Below are 9,346 nucleotides of genomic sequence, written 5' to 3'. Positions count from 1 at the left end.
AAAAAGAAAACTATTGAGGTGGCTTTGTCTGCCTGTCCGCACTTTTTCCATATGCACTTTCTCTATCCGCACTTTTTCTGTCCACACTTTTCTTGTAATCACTTTTAAAAACTACTGAGGCTACAGGGCTTCAAAATGTTATGTTGATCATCCACCCTCCAGTGATCAAACATACCAAATTGCAGCCCTCTAGAGTCAGTTGATTTGATTTTATTTAAGGTTAAATTCAGTCATGGTCGTCCATATGGCACCACCATAGGTGTCAAAAACACAGGCCATGGCTGAAAGTTTCACGGGCGGCGCCTGAGAGTTTTTGGGCCGTGGCTTAGAGTTTCATACAGTGTTATACGCTGTACAGAAAACTGTATTGCGCCGAAGAATCTTCGGCTCATTTTTATTTGTTTATAGTTGCCCTTAGATATTTCTTTTTTCGTGTCACATTTACTATAAGATGTCTTCAAAAACTTATTATCGCACAATATGATTTAGATAACCCAACTCCCTACATATTTTCCATTGTTCTATAGTTCTTCATCTAGGAGTTCAGAACTAACGCAACGCTCGTGAGAGCATTGAAGAAAGGACATCACATCAATATTGCGCCGTGAAAAAATGTATATACGCTCTATCGTTTTTTTTTTCTCCTTTTCTAGAAATACTAAACTTACGCTGGAAAGGTTCACGTCTAATAGCAATATGGGCCTTGTCTTGCTCTGCTTAAAGCTGAGTTTGTTATGGGCCTGAGTCAGTGTGTTATTTTACATTTGTATGGTCAGAGATAACAGCAAACATTTCACTTATATACGGAACGTATGGTGCAAATATTTGACAAATCTTCACAATAAAATCTTGTTTAAGAAAAAAAAAACTATTTATATATATTAAGAGAACTGGAAATAGTTGATTACCTATTGCCATACCAAATATTTGTTTATAGAATTTACTGGTACAGATTAACTTAAAATCACAAATTAGCAATTTCATCAACAAAACTTCACTGACTGTTACGAGTAAATCCTATATGATTACTTTTTGTGATATTTTAATGCTGATTCATCAGGCACTTTTGTAAATGAAAAGCAAACATCAAAACTTACTAATCAGGAGTTGTGATTGATTGTGATGCCGTTCAATTTGCCTTTTGGATTTAACGAATTAATCAAATGGATGCAGGGCCGGACTGAGAGATGGGGTACTGGGACCCATTGCCCCTCATCAGAAAGGATCCCCACCCAGGGCTGAACTTGAACAGGTAATGAACTCAAAGTTGATTAATCTGCCTTTATTTGAAGTAATTCTGAGGTGATGCTGAAGTATTCAGTGTTAATCGATATGGTATTTCTGACCAGCATTCTGCAAAGTTTTAAACAAAGCTTGATAATAGTCCCTTAGTAGTTGCAAAGACGCAGACAAGTATCAAATCATGCTTGGAGGACTTGATAACGTTGCTCGGCTGCACGAATTGCTTCAGGTCTGAACAAGGTACCAGTTTATCACACAGTTTAAAACATGGCTAGAGGTAGGACTAGTCACTGGTTGTAATGTTGACAAACTGCAGAGCTGAACGTTTGTTTTCGAAGTTCAAATTGACTGAGATTCGCTTATAAACAAGCATAACATTTGAGGGCACTAGCGGATCCAGGGGCGGGGGCACCTGGGCACGTGCCCCATTACCCCATGAAAAATAATGGTAAAATAATAATATTGAAGATTTAGATAATAACATAGATATAAAAATTAGAAAAATGTAAAAATCAATTAAAGATATATATATATATATATATATATATATATATATATATATATATATATATATATATATATATATATATATATATATATATATATATATATATATATATATATATGTATATATATATATATATGTGTGTGTGTGTGTGTGTGTGTGTGTGTGTGTGTGTATATAATATGAAAATTGGTGGCACCCCTAGAAATTTCTCTGGATCCGCTAGTGTATGAAGGACTTGTTAATTTGACTATCATGATCTTTGAGTCGGCCATGCTACGCTCATTGGATCTTGAAGATATAGTAAGGGAATTTGCCATTATAAAATGGAGAAAAGTACCTGAGCTATATAAACTGTTCCTTCAACAAACAGGTGTGCACCAGGGCTGTGCCCCGTACATTCAAATATCTGAGCAAGAAAATTAAGCATATAAGGATCTGAGCAAGTGGTCAGTGTGAGCACAAGCTTCTCATGAAGCCATCTTAAATTTAAAAATTGTAAATATATTTACAATAAATGCCACTTTAGTTTCATCTTTGTATGCTAATGTTTCCACTTTAAGATAAAATATTCCATTCCAGGGGAGTGAGGTGGTGAGAACCTGGTTTGGGTTGGAGAGGGTAATTTTAAAAACTGGAATATTTGGGGTATGCCGGGAATCCTTTGGGTGTAATGTGTATTTCAATAGGTTTCAAGAATGAGATACAGTCTTTTTTTTTCATAATCACTATGATGTTGATCCTAAGCCTCGCAACGTGTGGCAGGTGGGAATAGTAGTGGCTTAATTTTTTTATTAATTTATATTCTTATTTATTTATTTATTTATTTATTTATTTATTTATTTATTTATTTATTATTTATTTATTTATTTATTTATTTATTTATTTATTTGTATGTTTTATTTATTTTTTTAATTATATTTTATTATTTATTTATTTATGTTATTTTTTTATTTATTCATTTGTATTTTTATCTATTTATCTATTCATTTAGTGTATACTCGAGTACTTACCTAGATTAAGTATATGTGTATTAGTTAAGATCATATCTTAATTTGGTACATTTGCTGACCATGTGGTGTAGCTTCACTGACTAACTGGCATTGTGTGAGAAGCAAATGGCATCACTGCTGTTACCTAGATCTTCAAAAAGAAATCTTACAGCTGAGTTGGCAAATGGAGGTTTGAGTTGTCTATTACTTAAATTTTAGTATTGCGTAACTTATTATGCAAGCAGTTGTGAAAAATCCCATATACACTCGAATTTATTATGGTTAATTACTTGCTGTCATATTACATAGTATCATGGTGTTCCTTACCATTCTAAGGTTAATATGGCACAGTTTCAAAGCTACACAAAATTTGGCCATGAAAACCCTGGATGGAGCCTCTGCCCGAAAATGCCACAGGGCCCCCACATCCTAAGTCCGGCATTGACTGAATGGGTGACTTATATCTATCTTAAGAATGGCGATAGCGATTGTGGAAGATAATTTTATCATTCAAACAAAATAGGATCTATAGATTTAAGTATAGGTCTCCAAGGGTTACTGTCTGAGAACGTTTTAACCCGAGGCGTATCCATATGTTTGCAATGGAGAAATAATGGAAAACTGGGTAACAGGGTCTTTATTATTATTATTATTTTTTTTTTTTTGTCGTATTCTCAGATTCCCATTGAATAACATAATAAATTAAGCATCGGATTTCTTGTCCCATTTCCCGTAAGTACTATTATTAAGAATGAAATCCTTCATATCCTAGACGTAAGTTTCGTCATCCATTATTTACCATTATATTTGAATTATCGGCCATTTCTATGTAGAGTGCTCCATAGCTTCCCGTTCAAAACAAAAAGGAGGTATGACGCTACGAATAAAGCCTTCAACACAGAGAGACAGCAAGTGATAAAGTGTGTCCTAAAGCCCGTGCAACTTTTTCACAAACATTTACATTAACATCAGTCCCTTCTCGTCTTATTCTTCCAATTATTATTTTAAACAAGTGCCTTGATTGTCCTGTATGTTTCTGATCGTTGGAACTGGAATATATAATTTACGACCAAGACCAAGCACTTGGACCTTTGAGGTTACTCGGCGCTGAAAGAGGAATTGAGAGTCAAGGAGGTTTTTAAAGGGGTAACAGGAGGAAATACCTCCTGCTGCACTATGAAACAACTGTTTGGAGAGGGTGGAAAGTAAAATGAAAGAAAGATAATATGAACAGAGGTACAGTAAAATGAATGAACTGGGTTGCAGCTAAGGGGCGAAGGGAAACTACAAAGAACCTTAAGTAATGCCTACAGTGCTCTGCGTGAAGTGCTCTGATAGCACTAACCTCCAACGGGGAGCGTTCTTTCCTACATTTTCTCAGTAAATGTACTAAATGGAGATATGACCTTAACTAATACACGTATGCTGACTCTTGATAAGTACTCGAGAAGACACTAAATAAAAAAAAAAAAATAAATAAATGAATAAATAAACGCATAATAAACAAATAAATAAACAAATAAATATAAAAAATAAAAAAAAATAAGAATAATTCATGCTAATGTCCTCAGCCTTCCCTTGGTTAATCAGGCACGCGAGTTAATTCAAGACAGATGTTCCTCATTAAGATACCTTGGGCAAAACAGAAGGTGGTGAGCCAGCAGATATTAGCAAAGGTGGGACCGAGTGGAGATCCCATTACCATAACATAAATTTGTTTGTAAAACTTGCCATTAAAAACGAAGTCAGTGTCCCACCTTTGTTAATATCTTCATGTGCTTACCGGAGGGGCGCATACTAGATGATCGTCCAGTGGCATAGCAACCTCTGTTTTATCGAAGGTATGTTGATGATACCTTTTTGCTCTCCAGAAGCCGAGGCGATGCAGATAGCTTTTTAGAATATGTTAATGGTATTCATTAAAATGTAAAGTTTACCATCGAATCCTGAATTTTTATCATGCGAGATCATGTATATAAATGTAAACGCAAAATGAAGCATGATGATTTTGAGATATTGGGGTAGCCTCGAACGAACAACTTCGGGCAGTTCTTGAGTCACTGTTTATTAAACAGGTTGTTTCCTCTTCCTCTGCCTTGCCTTTATCCCTGTCTTGAGTGCTCTTGGAATCCCAGGGTGCCCTTCGTTGCCACTCGCCTTTCTTTCTGTTTGATATAAATAGGTATGCCCTCTCTTCTGGCATACCATCTTTATTTATTAAGTTTTATCTTTTTATGACAATTTCTATTTTTTTTTTTATTTCCGGTTTGTTTGAGTCTTTTAGATGTTTATGAATTTGTTGGTCCTTTTAGCCTTGAAAATGTAGCAATTGTGTTCCAGAAACGTCGTCGATTGTAATAAAGACATCTGATTTAGACATGGCTGTCCTTGTTCCACTTCTTTGTTCCACTTGTGTTTTTATATATATATATATATATATATATATATATATATATATATATATATATATATATATATATATGTGTGTATGTATATGTGTGTGTGTATATATATATATATATATATATATATATATATATATATATATATATATATATATATATTATACTGACATAACCTTTATTCAAATTAAATGGTATCTAGTGGAGATATTTATTCAGGGTTGGCCATTAGGTCTTATAGGATTTATAGTCCTGAATTCTTAGATGAAGAGTTAGAATACCTGAGGGAGAGTTTTAGGAGATTAGGATGCCCTAATTAATGGTGGGAGCGGGCACACACCAAGGCAAGAAAAAACTATTTTGGGGAGATGGAAGGGATAGAAAGGGAACATTTGGTAGGGAAGAAAATAATTACAGTCCTGGACAACGGCACTATTACACCCATCAACAGGAAACTAGATAATTTCAAATTGATGATCAGCTATAAAAACACCATTAGGAACAAAATTGTTAGAAACAAAAAATCGGTAGAGGAGGGGAGAGATAAGAAGGGGTTATATATGGTAGCTTGTCTAGACTGTGAAGATGGGAACACCTGGATGAAGGTGCGGGCAGAGAAAAAACACGGCCACGTCGGGGGCGGTTGGGGAGGGGGGGTCCCACAGGAGGAGGCAGGCAATTATAGGATTAAAGTACCCAGCACACAGATATAAATACAACTGGACTATGTGTCTGGTCATTGTACGGATACTTGAGAATGAGGACTTTCTCCTAGAAAGCTTGTAACTTTTTTTTTGAATAAATATCTCCACTAGATACCATCCAATATGAATGAGGTCCTGCTAGTAATTGTACTAATGTACAGAACAATTATTGATTATGTGATAAAAAGTATGTATATATATATATATATATATATATATATATATATATATATATATATATATATATATATATATATATATATATATATATATATATATATATATAATAATATATATACATACTTTTATAGATATTATATGTAATATATATATATATACAATATATATATATATTATATATATATATATATATATATTTTATATATAATTGTAACTTTTACAACATAGTAATAGCCACAACGCTTAAATTGTTAAAACTACTAAAAGACCACTTGCTGACTTTCAGTCGATGGTTTTAAACTACTTCATTTTCTTCACGCTTTTTGGATATGCTTGTAACTACAAAGCCATAACCACAAAACAGCGAAGATACTCCTTTGATGGTTATGGCAGGCACGGGGCAACCCGCGTCACCATAACCACAAGGGAGGCAGCGCCAAACATCCTTGTGTTTGGGTATTTCTGTGAGGGGGTGGGTTTGGTCAATCTCTTGCGTTTTGATCTTACGGCCTTGTAGCTACAAGCATATCCAAAAAAGTTCAAGAATTCAAGAAGTTAAGAGGGCATTGTGGCTATTAGAATTACATATATATATATATATATATATATATATATATATATATATATATATATATATATATATATATATATATATATATATATATATTATATATATATATATATATATATATATATATATATATATATATATATATATATATATATATATATATATATATATATATATATATATATATATATATATATATATATATATATATATATATATATATATATATATATATATATATATATATATATATATATATATATATATATATATATATATATATATATAGTTACAGCCTCAGGAAGAATCAAAGAAAGCACTTGGCAATCCTTCTTAATATTCCTGTGGCCTTCTGACAACAAATATATTGTCCATGATATTGTGACACTTTTTAGCCACTATATATATATATATATATATATATATATATATATATATATATATATATATATATATAAATATCACAGGATAGAATCAATATATACTTATATCGAATATATGGCCTATACAAACATACATATATATATATATAAATATACATATATATATATACATATATATATATATATATATATATATATATATATATATATATATATATATATATATATATATATATATATATATATATATATATATATATATATATATATATATAATCATCAATGAAGGGCAGAGGACACACAGATATACAAGCTGACTTTATTCCAACGTTTCGTGTAATTATCAAATTAATTACATCATCAGGGCTGTTAAAATAAAAAAATAAAATTCTTTGTAAAATCGTAAAAGCTAAAAATAAAAGTTAAGAATTGAAAAGCTGAAAATTATTCATACAAAAATTTCAGAAATGTACACAAACATTAAAATTATAGAAAAAAAAATTTATAAAAAAATCATTACATTAAAATGAAATGTAACAGAATATACAGTAAACTAAAATTGAAAACTATCCGTGAAAGGGGTTACAGAACAAAAGATTAAGGACCAACCTAGAGGAGTGGCAGCGTTAAACTAAACTTAAACATAAATATAAATAACACAAGTCAAGATAAATATAGAGGAGAGGAGGACGTATGAGTGTTTAACGACAGGACAAGTTGTTTGATAAAAGTGATTCCAGGATAAAAAGGTCTTGAGGGTTAGTGGTATGGCCTGAAATGTACAAGTCTTTATTATCAATGTATGTTTTACAAATTAAGGGAGAGTTCTGTTGCTTTGTGGTTATGCTGTTATCCCATTCTCCCTGCAAGCCCATTTTCTTTGTGGGTGGACTGGAGTATTTCGAGTATTCTGGAAAATTCTGGTTATCAATCGCGGCGGCGTTAATAATTTTTGTTTCTTAATTGTTCACATCTGTGGTTAGGGTTACTTCATTGTTCACATTTAGCGTTTAGAATTTTATTTAATTGTTCGCATTTGTATTGGTGTTGGGGGCTTACTGAATTTTTCTCCTTTCTCTTTCTACCTTTGAGGAGTTATATGAAGTTGAGATTAGGTAGAGTACTTCGAACTTGGAGGGTTATCCATTTGGATACTATGGCGGGGGCTAATGAAGATAAGGATAAGTTGACAATGTTGCAAAAATTTACATCCATAAAAGCAGTACAGCCATTTCCAGGGCTGGTTGATGGCATTCTTCCAGTTTCCCTTGAAATTTTTATAGAGGGGGCGTCAAATTTTTTAGTCACCACAAAAATAACGGATGGGGTTGAGGCTTTCAATGAACCAAAAGGCTTCCTTAGTTTAGATAAAGGGGATATCGGTCAGCATTCCCAGTCATCACTTTTTAAAGTGTAGGACCTAGGATGATGTTAAGGACTTTTTGAGAGCATCATATGGAACAGCTAGAGCTGGTGATGCAGTTCAAGACCTAAGGTCTCTTTTCAAGGTCCGTCAAGGCCATGATTCACTGGTCACATTTAGTGCCAGATGTTTTGATGCTGCAAGGGATTTTCGAAGGAACTGTGAAATTTGGTTGGGTAAATAGAGACTCTATTATGATAGAGAATCTTGAGAATCTATTGCAGTATGCATGGATTCTGAATGATGTTCCTGATGCTATCATAAACAGTTTTGACACGGATATAGAAAAGGAGTCGGTTGAAAATTTACAGTTCTCTGAAATTCGTAGGCACAAGTCGAAATGCCCTACAGTACATAGATACTTTTTGGATGGGGTCCCGTAATCTTCTGGGGCTATTCCAAACCATCATACACAGAGTAATTCTGATTCCACAGTTATGAGGTTATGTTCAAAGACAGAGGATGATAAGACTTCTGCAAGTTCAGAATCTCAGGGGTGTTGTAAATGCAATAGGCAGAACCATACTAAGAAGTTTTGGAGGGTAAAATATTGTGGCGCTTGCAAGTCTGCATATCATGTTTCACGGTTTTGCCCAATTCTTCAACAGAATGAGTCTAGAAGCATGCCTCAGAGCACTGGTCTGGCAGGTAGGAGAACTCCTCAAGGGGGATTTTCAGGAGCCTCAAGGGGCTGACAGAATTTCTGGAGGACCGAGCAGCAGAAACGAAAGAGATAAAAGGGGTTGTTTCTTGTGATATAGGACTTCTGGGTGAACCCTCAGAGCCGAAGCCAGTGGTAAAAGGGTTTGTGTATTGGGTTGCTGTGAATATCTTTATAGATACAGGCGCCCCTGTTAATTTAGGAATTATGAGTTGTTCCAATTGATGTTTTCCGATCGTTCTTTGAGGCCTGCTAAAGAGACAGTATGTGATGTGCAAGCAAA

Source organism: Macrobrachium rosenbergii, chromosome 47 (genome assembly GCF_040412425.1).
Source record: "Macrobrachium rosenbergii isolate ZJJX-2024 chromosome 47, ASM4041242v1, whole genome shotgun sequence".
In the NCBI taxonomy this organism is placed as follows: domain Eukaryota; kingdom Metazoa; phylum Arthropoda; class Malacostraca; order Decapoda; family Palaemonidae; genus Macrobrachium; species Macrobrachium rosenbergii.
The sequence above is the reverse complement of the archived record's forward strand: the minus strand, read 5'-3'. Positions refer to the sequence as shown.